At 40.8% G+C, this 12,750-nt stretch overlaps 1 protein-coding gene across 1 annotated transcript in view; it reads left to right on the forward strand.

Annotated features, from left to right (window-relative positions):
* The window catches only part of LOC110489398 (gamma-aminobutyric acid type B receptor subunit 2), a 378,500-nt gene that overhangs the window by 88,328 nt on the left and 277,422 nt on the right, over positions 1-12,750 (forward strand). The window lies entirely within an intron of this gene.

The following is a 12,750-nucleotide window of genomic DNA, read 5'->3' on the forward strand; positions in this document are numbered from 1 at the left end:
TCCATTTCAGAAACCAAAAGATGGGAGGAAAACTGAGGAAATATTAAAGCTTAGTCTCAAATGGCACCCTATACCCTTTATAGTGCTCTACCCTATGGGCCCAGGTCAAAATTTGTGCACTACATAGGGAATAGGGTGCCATTTGGGACGCAAACTACATTATAGGCCTATAACAGCTTTATTAAACGGAGAGATTAATATCAATGGCTTGCCTTTTATCTCTTTATTTGCCAATATCACTAGGCTATATTATAGAGATTGAATGTACTGTACTGAAGAAAATCCAGTTTGGATTTACGAGAGGGAAACATGCTTAGATATATATGGTATCGTTAGATTTCATGAAAGACTCATATGACGTAGATATGCATAGAAAATATGATCTGAAGGCTATCTGGCCAAAGATGAAATGAGAGAAACCGTTTTTTCTCTAGTGGGGGTTATCTTAATGTATACCATGGCATTGTTAAATACTCCTTTCTGATTGGCTTGAAAGGCATTCTAGTGTGTGCATTTTTCCCCTATAATGCACAGTAGAATTCAATGGCTAAGCATGAGACGAGGCAACATTACATGCCATACGTAAACTGTTGGCCTCTTGAGTCATTACGTACATGGTCTCTCTCTCGTGGTACGCTATTGGTATTGTGCTATGAAGGAGAAATTGTGCTTCTCTCAATTTCCATTCGCTGACTAAATTGCCTGAAGAAGTGATCATATAGATGAAAGGCTAGCTCATACTCTAGCTATGCAGGGGAGATGGTACAACTGAAGGGACTCTAACTGAATGCCCAGATACTTCTCATCAGACCGTTATTGTAAACAACCAGCAGTTCATTCTTTTGGATCCTGTCAGGTCGCAGTATTTGGAAAGAAAGGCTGCAGGGCAGATCTAGAAATTGGGGGAAAAAGATATGCCAGAGGAACTTGGATTTTAGTTCAGCTTCCTTTATTTCCTTGCACGTTCAGTAACCAGGTGAAAAGTTGGAGAAATAAAAGTGGTTGTTTCAAAATTGTAATAAGTTGAAAAGAAAAGACAGGCTACTGACAGTTTTCTGTTCAGAAAGATGCTTATCCCACCCTCTCTCTCTTTCGCTCTCTTTCTCCCTCTTCTCTCTGTTCCCTCTCTCCCTCTCTCTCTCTCTCTCTCTCTCTCTCTCTCTCTCTCTCTCTCCCTCTCTCTCTCTGTTTCCTCTCTCCCCCTCTCTCTCTCTCTCTCTCTCTCTCTCTGTTCCCTCTCCCCCCTCTCTCTCTCTCTCTCTGTCTCTGTCTCTCTCTCTCTCTATCCCCCTCTATGTCCCTCTCCCCCTCTCTCTCACTCTCTTTCTCCCTCTTCTCTCTGTTCCCTCTCTTTCTCTCTCTCTCTCTCTCTCTCTCTCTCTCTCTCTGTTCCCTCTCTCCCCCCTCTCTCTCTCTTTCTCCCTCTTCTCTCTGTTCCCTCTCCCCCCCTCTCTCTCTCTCTCTCTGTCTCTGTCTCTGTCTCTGTCTTTGTCTCTGTCTCTCTCTCTCTCTATCCCTCTCTATGTCCCTCTCCCTCTCTCTCTCCCTCTCTATTTTTCTCCCTGCTATATTTTGGTCATTAGCTGTTCGGTTGGTATTAGACGTCTGTAGGACTGATGCAAATCTTCTCTAAAACAGCTGCCTCAGGTGCACAGTATTTTTTTTTATTATTTTTTTTATTTCACCTTTATTTAACCAGGTAGGCTAGTTGAGAACAAGTTCTCATTTGCAACTGCGACCTGGCCAAGATAAAGCATAGCAGTATGAGCAGACAACACAGAGTTACACATGGAATAAACAATTAACAAGTCAATAACACAGTAGAAAACAAAGGGGGAGTCTATATACAATGTGTGCAAAAGGCATGAGGTAGGCGAATAATTACAATTTTGCAGATTAACACTGGAGTGATAAATGATCAGATGGTCGTGTACAGGTAGAGATATTGGTGTGCAAAAGAGCAGAAAAAATAAATAAATAAAAACAGTATGGGGATGAGGTAGGTGAAAATGGGTGGGCTATTTACCAATAGACTATGTACAGCTGCAGCGATCGGTTAGCTGCTCAGATAGCTGATGTTTGAAGTTGGTGAGGGAGATAAAAGTCTCCAACTTCAGCGATTTTTGCAATTCGTTCCAGTCACAGGCAGCAGAGTACTGGAACGAAAGGCGGCCAAATGAGGTGTTGGCTTTAGGGATGATCAGTGAGATACACCTGCTGGAGCGCGTGCTACGGATGGGTGTTGCCATCGTGACCAGTGAGCTGAGATAAGGCGGAGCTTTACCTAGCATGGACTTGTAGATGACCTGGAGCCAGTGGGTATTAGCCTGTCCCAAACGGCACCCTCTTCCCTATATAGTGCACTATTTTTGACCAGGCCCCATAGGTTAAGTAGTGCACTTTATAGGGAATAGGGTGCCATTTGGGACAGTCCCTCTGTCCCTGGAGTATTATAGCAGTGGACCAGTGGGCCCACTCCAGCACTCTTACCTCACAGCTTGACTTCACATCAGTTTGAGCTGAAAACCCCATTCGAGAGCCTCCAGGTTACATGATGGAAAGTGATTGAGGAGGAATAAGAGAGAAGTGAATGGGGTGCAAAATCACTGAGTTTGCATCTTTTAAAAAGGAGCGCTTAAAGTGACAGACTCAGTCCCATTTGACGGTATGAGAAGAATCCAGGACTACGTCCCATATAACACCCTATTCCCTACGTAGTGCACTACTTTTGAGCAGGACCCTCTGGTCAAAGTAGTGCACTATGTGGAAAATACGGTGCCATTTGGAACACAGTCCATGAAAATCCAGTCTCCTGTGTAGTGTTGCCACAAGCAAGGCTCTATTTTCTCTGGTGTTGGAGACAGAGGCATTTTCTTTAATTACCGGTCGAGACTGAATGAACTATTAACGACACCGCAGGAAAACAGATTCCCCAAATCTCGTCCATAATGCATGTCCAAAAAAGTGTCCGTTTAAAAGCTGTAATTGTTAGGACACACTACGGTGGTGCACTTTCAACATGATCCATTTACATGGAATTCTGTTGAGTTATTGCAGAGTGAGACGGTCATGTTGACCGTTGAGGCCATCTGGAAATTAAACATTGAATGCAGCAGGGTGAAGTTGCTCCTAGACACTGAGCTGGGGTCAGTTTCGCAATTTACGGTTGAGGTTAGGATTGGAGGAGAGGATCAGGGGATCAGGGGAGGGAAAGCTGGTCAGGGAGGGGGAAGCTAGATCTATACCTAGGGGAACTTCAACCTGGAAACCGTGTGGTTTCATACAGTAATTATAAATAATCTACAGTATGTTCTATGCTGGTCCCTTTGCTGATCTAAATTGTGCTAGGTTAGCTGCCTCTCTCTCCATCTCCCTCTCTGGGCCTATTGACTTTCATCTGTCTCCCAGTGGAGGGAAGCAGACAGGAACAGGGCCGGGGCTGTAGGCTGCTGGAGGCAGCCTGGCTCCAAGCTGCAGACGTAGGCTAGTGCGTTGGGCCCTGACGTCAGCAGCCAGCGGGAGGTGCATTACTTTCCATCTCTGATCTATATGATTCAGCCTTAAGCCCTCTGTGAGGAGAATGGAAGCGAGGAAGAACAGGTTTGGGAAGTTTTATGGTGTATTATGTAGGAATGGAAACATATTGGTCGTTGTTATATCATCGATAAAGGGAAATGAAGAAGATACAGGGGGCTTATTCTACTTTTGAAGTCAGGCGTTTTGTGGGAAGATATGCAGATTTCTTGGTGGTTTCTATTGTACTGCCTTATAGAAGCACATAATTTTCCTATACTAAGGAGAGACAGCTAAACAGTATTTAGACAGGATCTTTAAGCGACTACGCTGGATAAAGAAAAGGAATTCCTGGGAAATGTTTTATTAAACAAAATATGTATTTACATATTTGTAAACATTTATTTTTAATCAGGGAAGTGTTTCATAATGAACTACAGTATAAGCTTTGAGGTGTTCAAATCAGATCACCCCCCCCCCCCAACACACACACGAATACAGATACAGGCACACGCATATGGTTGCGTGCACACATACACCCCCCCCACACACACACACACTCACAAGTGTTGCAGCACCGTGATCAGTTTGCAGGCACCATCTGCCATTGGATTTATATAACTACTGATCCGCAAGCAGCTCTCTCGCTCACATCCTGATTGTGACTCACGTCCCATGGTGTTGTTCGAGATACAGGCTCATCATTCCCTCCTCTCTTCTCTGCTAAGCTCCAAGTACTCTTTATAGTGGCTTTGTGTAACTTACAGTTGGCTATGTGGTGAGAATGACTGAAAGCAAATTGAATGGAAGATAAGAATGCTATGAGGGTGAATAGACAGATGGTAAACTAGGGATGGAGAAGGATGGAGGGATGGAGAGGACAGCAGGCTTTGAGAATTGGCTGAGAGAGAGAGAGAGAGAGAGAGAGAGAGAGAGAGAGAGGACAGCAGGCTTTGAGAATTGGCTGAGAGAGAGAGAGAGAGAGAGGGAGAGGAAAGCAGGCTTTGAGCATATATATATATATATATATATATATATATATATATATATATATATATTTATATATATGGAGAGAGAGAGAGAGAGAGAAGACAGCAGGCTTTGATAATTGGCTGAGAGGGAGAGGGAGAGGACAGCAGGCTTTGAGCATATATATATGTATCTATATATATATATATATATATATATATATATATATATATATAGAGAGAGAGAGAGCGAGACATAGAGATAGAGAGAGAGAGAGAGAGAGGACAGCAGGCTTTGAGCATAGAGAGAGAGAGAGAGAGAGGACAGCAGGCTTTGAGCATAGAGAGAGAGAGAGAGAGGACAGCAGGCTTTGAGCATAGAGAGAGAGAGAGAGAGAGGACAGCAGGCTTTGAGCATAGAGAGAGAGAGGACAGCAGGCTTTGAGCATAGAGAGAGAGGACAGCAGGCTTTGAGCATAGAGAGAGAGAGGACAGCAGGCTTTGAGCATAGAGAGAGAGAGGACAGCAGGCTTTGAGCATAGAGAGAGAGGACAGCAGGCTTTGAGCATAGAGAGAGAGAGGACAGCAGGCTTTGAGCATAGAGAGAGAGGACAGCAGGCTTTGAGCATAGAGAGGACAGCAGGCTTTGAGCATAGAGAGAGAGAGGACAGCAGGCTTTGAGCATTGGCTGAGCGAGAGGGGGGAGAGAGAAGGTGAGGGAGAGAAAGTGCTAGAGAGACACACACACACAAAGAGAGAAAGAGAGAGAGAGTGAGAGAAGGAAAGAGAGTGAGCGATAAGGAGAGCTGTGTGTTGACGCCTGCTCTCATCAAAAGTATAGCTGATCGCCGTTTATTGTCATCTTTTTCACTTTGCAGAACAATTCTTGGCCACCGTCTTGATAGAGGATTAAACTGGCAAGCTCCTCTCAACACTTCATTTAGAGAAAAATGATTGGCTCTCCCTTAAATCTCGGTGGCCGGCAGCCTGGTCGGAGACACCAAATACGAGCCTTCCCTTCCGCCTGCTCCATCGATTCATCGTTTCTCCTCTGCAGAATGACTGAGAGTGGTTTATTGTCTTCAAGCATGGTTTCTGTTCTGTCGTAAATGGCTCATTGAGTGCCAAGAAATGTCCTCGTATAATCTGGCGACCTCTCGGGCGCCAATTAGATATATCGTAGAGGAGTCGCTGTTCATTTTCAGCCACGTTGACTGTAATGAAAAATGATGTTCCCTGATCGTTTGCTCCTTCAGAGAAAAAGGGGACGGGAGCACGTTTGAACTATAAATGATAGTTTTACTGTAAAGTGTTGTCTGTTATAAATAGGCTTATTTTCTGGCCTATTCCATGTTCTCTACTTTTGACAACATTGTGACAATTCACTCAGCCCTGTACTGCAAGATAACACCTCTAGGGTGGCATCCCAAATTGCACCCAATTCCTTATATAGTGCACCACGTTTGACCAGGACTCAAAGGGCTCTGAGCAAATGTATTGCAGTAGGGAGGGAATAGGGTGCCATTTGTATTGGGAACCCAGCCTTGATACAACAGTACTGAAAGATGACAGCCACGTATGATGAAGATGGAAAAACAATAACACACAACAGAATCGGTTACAAGGCATTCTGGGTAAGTGGTGAGAGCATCAAGGAAGTCATATGTACACTACCATTCAAAAGTTTGTGGTCACTTAGAAATATTCTTGTTTTTGAAGGAAAAGCACATTTTTTGTCCATTAAAATAACATCAAAATGATCAGAAACACAGTGTAGACATTGTTAATGTTGTAAATGACTGTTGTAGCTGGAAACGGCAGATTTTTAATGGAATATCTACGTTGGCTTACATAGGCCCATTATCAGCAACCATCTCTCCTGTGTTCCAATGGAACGTTGTGTTAGCTAATCCAAGTTTATCATTTTAAAAGGCTAATTGATCAAAACTGTCTCTGACCAGAATAGAAAGAGTGGGAGGCCCTGGTGTTTTGCGTGTACTATTTAAGCGTTGTATGAGATCTTCAGTTTCTTGGCAATTTCTTGCATGGAATAGCCTTCATTTCTCAAAACAAGAATAGACTGACAAGTTTCAGAAGAAAGTGCTTTGTTTCTGGCCATTTTTAGCCTGTAATCGAAACCACAAATGCTGATGCTCCAGATACTCAACTAGTCTAAAGAAGGTCAGTTTTATTGCTTCTTTAATCAGGACAACAGTTTTCAGCTGTGCTAACATAATTGCAAAAGGGTTTTCTAATGATCAGTTAGCCTTTTAAAATTATAAACTTGGATTAGCTAACACAACGTGCCATTGGAAAACAGGAATGATGGTTGCTGATAACGCCCATGTAGATATTCCATTAAAAATCTGCCGTTTCCAGCTACAAAAGTAATTTACAACATTAACAATGTCTACACTGTATTTCTGATCAATTTGATGTTATTTTAATGGACAAAAAAATGTTTTTTCTTTCAAAAACAAGGAAATTTCTAAGTGACCCCAAACTTCTGAATGGTAGTGTACATATGAGAGGCGTTTCTCTCCCAGTGCCAGTATTGATCGTAGCTGCTTCATTAAGACAGGCAATTTAGAGAGGAGAGACAAGCTGCATCTCTACTTCCATCCATCCCTCCATTTTCTACAACATCCAAACCTCCGGCACTGTAGATATTATTTTGTGTGTGTGTGTGTGTGTGTGTGTGTGTGTGTGTGTGTGTACATGCTGCAATCCTTTTGAGTACTATACTACGCTCTTCAAAAAAACATGAACTGCTGCTGTAGTCTATGGTATTCTGTCTCAGTTTATGTCAAATATTTCTTGTTCCGCATCCATATTTCATGGTTCCCAAGTTCAGGTTGAAATCACAGGTTGGTGCAGAGGGGAGGATGAGGCAAGTGGCAAAGAGACATGAGCCAAGTGGACCTTTTTCAATTCCATTCTAATTCAGTCAATTCAAGATGTACACGGAATTAGAATCTCAGGAATTGAAATATACATGTAATTGAGCCCAACGCTGGGTGACAGGAGTCTATGTATTGTGAGTTTGTTGCAGGCTATCTTTCTCCTCAGGTTAAAAATACAGAAGACTCTTTTGGAAGAAGTTGGTTCCTTTCCCTCCTTACTTGTTATTAATTAACTAAACAAACAGAGAGCGAGAGTGATAGTGGTTTGGCCTGCGGGGGGGGTAAATGGGGGGGGGGTAAATGTAGCAGAGTGGGTTCCAGATAGAGGGCAGTGAGTGGGCATCCTCGGCTTGGTCAATCAGTCTGTGTGAGTCAGAACAGGACATGACCGTGTGGAGAAGAGAGGCTGGGTGATTTAACACAGGCAATTAGTGAGTCGTATACTGTCTTAAGGCTCCCGATCACCAGCCAGAGTACGCACATGACGACCCACAGGATGTAGAGAGAGGAAATAAAACATTTGCTGTTACAGTTTCTTGAAGCAGACTTAAAATGTCTGTGAATTTGGCATCATTTACAGTCACAGTGTATGTGTCATGTGTTGTATCCATCTCACTCTCCCAGCAGTCTCCAGAATTTACAGGAAATTCCGCAATGAGCTAATTAGCAACGTTTTGCACAAATACTGCTAAATAGGATGGTCTCATCACTAGTGTTACAGTTACACCTTCCATATAAACATGTGTATGTGAAATCTCATTTACACTCAGTAGGAATTATGGTGAAATGGAATGTTTTTCCCAAGGAAAAGAAAAGTCCATGGAATTCTAAGTATTTTTTCTTCTCTTCTGATAACAACAAAAGGAAAAGGCTTCCCTATTGGGTTGACAGATCCCCATTCTTTTCTTGGTCTGAAAGCCGTATTGAAACGGAATAGAAGATGAATGAACAATGAGAATTGCACACAGAGATCTTGGCTCTAATATGCTGTTTTTGTTATCAAAAAAGAAGAGAAGAAAATCAGAATAACGTACAGTAGTTGGATGTGTTCCAGACACCCCTAATAACGATAAACTAACAAGGAACGCTAAACTTCTATTTTCCCTCCAAAATTCAGTTTTTTCATCTCTCTTTGGGGGTTTTTCCTCAGAGAAGCCTTATTGAGCTCATACTCTGTCCTCATTTACTTCCGGGGAAAAATAAGCTTTGAATCAAGGAAATCCCATGATAAATGGAATTTGTAATTAATTCCTTTCCAAAATTAATTTCCTTCAATGAATAAACTCTGATGAATTTAGATCCTGTCGGGGATTATATACTCATTGATGCTCATTGGGCTCTGGCCAAAAGAAGTGGACTTTCCAGGATGTGAAACGTTGAAAGGATCCTATTGAAATTAGCTTGTTGATGATGCAACAGGCCCGTAGCAAGGAGGAACATGAAGAAGTCACATCCTACTGTCTCCCTTTGCCATGAGAGAGAGAGAGAGAGAGGGAGAGGGGGAGGGGGAGGATGGATAAAGTTATAGAGAGGGAGAGAACGAGGGAGAAGGAGGAGGGAGAGTTTTGTTTTTGCAACACAGGTGGTGTAGTTAAAACACCTTGAATGAGTTTGAGAATTACCACAACACATTAGCAATGGGCTATTTAGATCACAGGCATTATCGTATGTGTGTGTGTGTGCAACACAATCAGGGAGATGTCAGGGATACAATTAATTCCGCACTGCTAATGCAAATTAGGGTCTCCGCTCCTCTCGGCAATGCGAGGCGGGAAACAACCCCTGTTGGATCGTCTCTCCTGTGTAAACAGGTATATTTAGAACTTAGTTTTAGATGTGTATCACCACGAGTTGTGACATTTATCTAGTTCAGTTTACGCATTTATCTAGTTCAGTTTTAACATTTATCTAGTTCAGTTGTGACATTTATCTAGTTCAGTTTGGCATTTATATAGTTCAGTTTTAACATTTATCTAGTTCAGTTGTGACATTTATCTAGTTCAGTTTTAACATTTATCTAGTTCAGTTTAGGCATTTACCCAGTTCAGTTGTGACATTTATCTAGTTCAGTTGTGACATTTATCTAGTTCAGTTGTGACATTTATCTAGTTCAGTTGTGACATTTATCTAGTTCAGTTTTAACATTTATCTAGTTCAGTTTGGCATTTATCTAGTTCAGTTTTAACATTTATCTAGTTCAGTTTAGGCATTTATCTAGTTCAGTTTAGGCATTTATCTAGTTCAGTTGTGACATTTATCTAGTTCAGTTTAGGCATTTATCTAGTTCAGTTTAGGCATTTATCTAGTTTAGTTTAGGCATTTATCTAGTTCAGTTTAGGCATTTATCTAGTTTAGTTTAGGCATTTATCTAGTTCTGTTTAGGCATTTATCTAGTTCTGTTTAGGCATTTATCTAGTTCAGTTGTGACATTTATCTAGTTCAGTTTAGGCATTTATCTAGTTCAGTTTAGGCATTTATCTAGTTCAGTTTAGGCATTTATCTAGTTCAGTTTAGGCATTTATCTAGTTCAGTTTAGGCATTTATCTAGTTCAGTTGTGACATTTATCTAGTTCAGTTTAGGCATTTATCTAGTTCAGTTTAGGCATTTATCTAGTTTAGTTTTTCATTTATCTAGTTCAGTTTAGGCATTTATCTAGTTCAGTTTAGGCATTTATCTAGTTCAGTTGTGACATTTATCTAGTTCAGTTGTAACATTTATCTAGTTCAGTTTAGGCATTTATCTAGTTCAGTTGTAACATTTATCTAGTTCAGTTTAGGCATTTATCTAGTTCAGTTGTGACATTTATCTAGTTCAGTTGTGACATTTATCTAGTTCAGTTGTGACATTTATCTAGTTCAGTAGTGACATTTATCTAGTTCAGTTGTGACATTTATCTAGTTCAGTTTTAACATTTATCTAGTTCAGTTTGGCATTTATCTAGTTCAGTTTTTACATTTATCTAGTTCAGTTTAGGCATTTATCTAGTTCAGTTTAGGCATTTATCTAGTTCTGTTTAGGCATTTACCTAGTTCTGTTTAGGCATTTATCTAGTTCTGTTTAGGCATTTATCTAGTTCAGTTTAGGCATTTATCTAGTTCAGTTTAGGCATTTATCTAGTTCTGTTTAGGCATTTATCTAGTTCAGTTTAGGCATTTATCTAGTTCAGTTTTGGCATTTATCTAGTTCAGTATTGGCATTTATCTAGTTCAGTTTTAACATTTATCTAGTTCAGTTTTGGCATTCATCTCGTTCAGTTTTGGCATTCATATCGTTCAGTTTTGGCATTCATCTCGTTCAGTTTTGGCATTCATCTCGTTCAGTTTTGGCATTCATCTCATTCAGTTTTGGCATTCATCTCGTTCAGTTTTGGCATTTATCTAGTTCAGTTTAGGCATTTATCTAGTTCAGTTTGGCATTTTTCTCTTTCAGTTTTAGCATTTATCTCGTTCAGTTTCGGCATTTATCTAGTTCAGTTTTGGCATTTATCTAGTTCAGTTGTGACATTTATCTAAGTTCAGTTTAGGCATTTATCTAGTTCAGTTTAGGCATTTATCTAGTTCAGTTTTAACATTTATCTAGTTCAGTTTGGCATTTATCTAAGTTCAGTTGTGACATTTATCTAGTTCAGTTGTGACATTTATCTAGTTCAGTTTGAACATTTATCTAAGTTCAGTTGTGACTTTTATCTAAGTTCAGTTTTGGCATTCATCTCGTTCAGTTTTGGCATTCATCTAGTTCAGTTTTGCCATTCATCTCGTTCAGTTTTGGCATTCATCTCGTTCAGTTTTGGCATTTATCTAGTTCAGTTTAGGCATTTATCTAATTCATTGGATTGATTGACATATAGAATATTGAAACCCTTATATAAGATACTTTATGTCAAGACTCTCATTGATTGAAGAGATGCAGGAAACATGTATGTGATGTACTGTACAGTATAAGCTATACTTTCATCTTTTCATCTCAATACAACAATCCCTTTTCAATATAACAGGTTCATAGAATCTACATGGCTATCAATGAAATCAGCCCATTGGAAGTCAGTGATGCATATGGTAAAGATTAGGAAGATTTATTGAAATTAGGTTTAAAAAAACAAGGGTGTGTTTTGAGGGCAGTCGGGACATGAAAGAGCAGGTCCATTACGGTCCATTAAAAGAAAACGCTTTTGGAGATTGAAGCTCTAGATCGATAAAAGCCAGTTTAACTGTCTGAAGCAGCTCATTAATATCTGAACCATAAACTCCTATTCAGTGAGAGAGGGTGAAGAAGAAGTGGAGAGGGCGGAGATCTAGAGGGGGAGCTTAATTGTATCATGAAGGAGCATCCTCCTTTCTCTCTCTCTCTCTCTCTCTCTCTCTCTCTCTCTCTCTCTCTCTCTCTCTCTCTCTCTCTCTCTCTCTCTCTCTCTCTCTCTCTCTCTCTCTCTCTCTCTCTCTCTCTCTCTCTCTCTCTCTCTCTCTCTCTCTCTCTCTCTCTCTCTCTCTCTCTCTCTCTCTCTCTCTCTCTCTCTCTCTCTCTCTCTCTCTCTCTCTCTCTCTCTCTCTCTCTCTCTCTCTCTCTCTCCCCTCTCTCACAGGTAGGTATCCTGTGCATAGCAAGGCTGTTTTATCCTGCTGAGCTAAAGGTATAGTCATCTTGCTATATCTACAGTGCATTTGGAAAGTATTCAGACCCCTTGACTTTTTCCACATTTTGTTACGTTATGGACTAATTTGAAAATTGATTGAATAAAAAAAAACATCAATCTACACACAATACCCCATAATGACAAAGCAAAAACAGGTTTTTGGACATTTTTGCTAATTTAATAAAAAATTTAAAACAGAAATACCTTATTTAGATAAGTATTAAGACCCGTTGCTATGAGACTCGAAATTGAGCTCAGTTGCATCCTGTTTCCATTGATCATCCTTGAGATGTTTCTACAACTTGATTGGAGTTCATCTGTGGTAAATTTAATGGATTGTACATGATTTGGAAAGGCACACACCTGTCGATATAAAGTCCCATAGTTGACAGTGCATGTCAGTCAGAGCAAAAAAACAAACCATGAGGTCAAAGAAATTGTTCGTAGAGCTCAGAGACAGGACTGTGTCCAGGTACAGATCTGGGGAAGGGTACCAAAACATTTCTGCAGCATTAAAGGTCCCCCAGAACACAGTGGCCTCTTGAATGGAAGAAGTTTCTTCCTAAAGCTGGCCACCTGGCCAAACTGAGCAATCGGGGGTGAAGGGCTATGGTCAGGGGGGTGACCAAGAACCCAATGGTCACTCTGACAGAGTTCCAGAGTTCCTCTGTGGAGATGGAAGACCCTTCCAGAAGGACAACGATCTCTGCAGCACTCCACCAATTAGGCCTTTAT

This window comes from Oncorhynchus mykiss, chromosome 30 (genome assembly GCF_057628025.1).
Source record: "Oncorhynchus mykiss isolate SJ-2025 chromosome 30, ASM5762802v1, whole genome shotgun sequence".
Classification (NCBI taxonomy): Eukaryota; Metazoa; Chordata; class Actinopteri; order Salmoniformes; family Salmonidae; genus Oncorhynchus; species Oncorhynchus mykiss.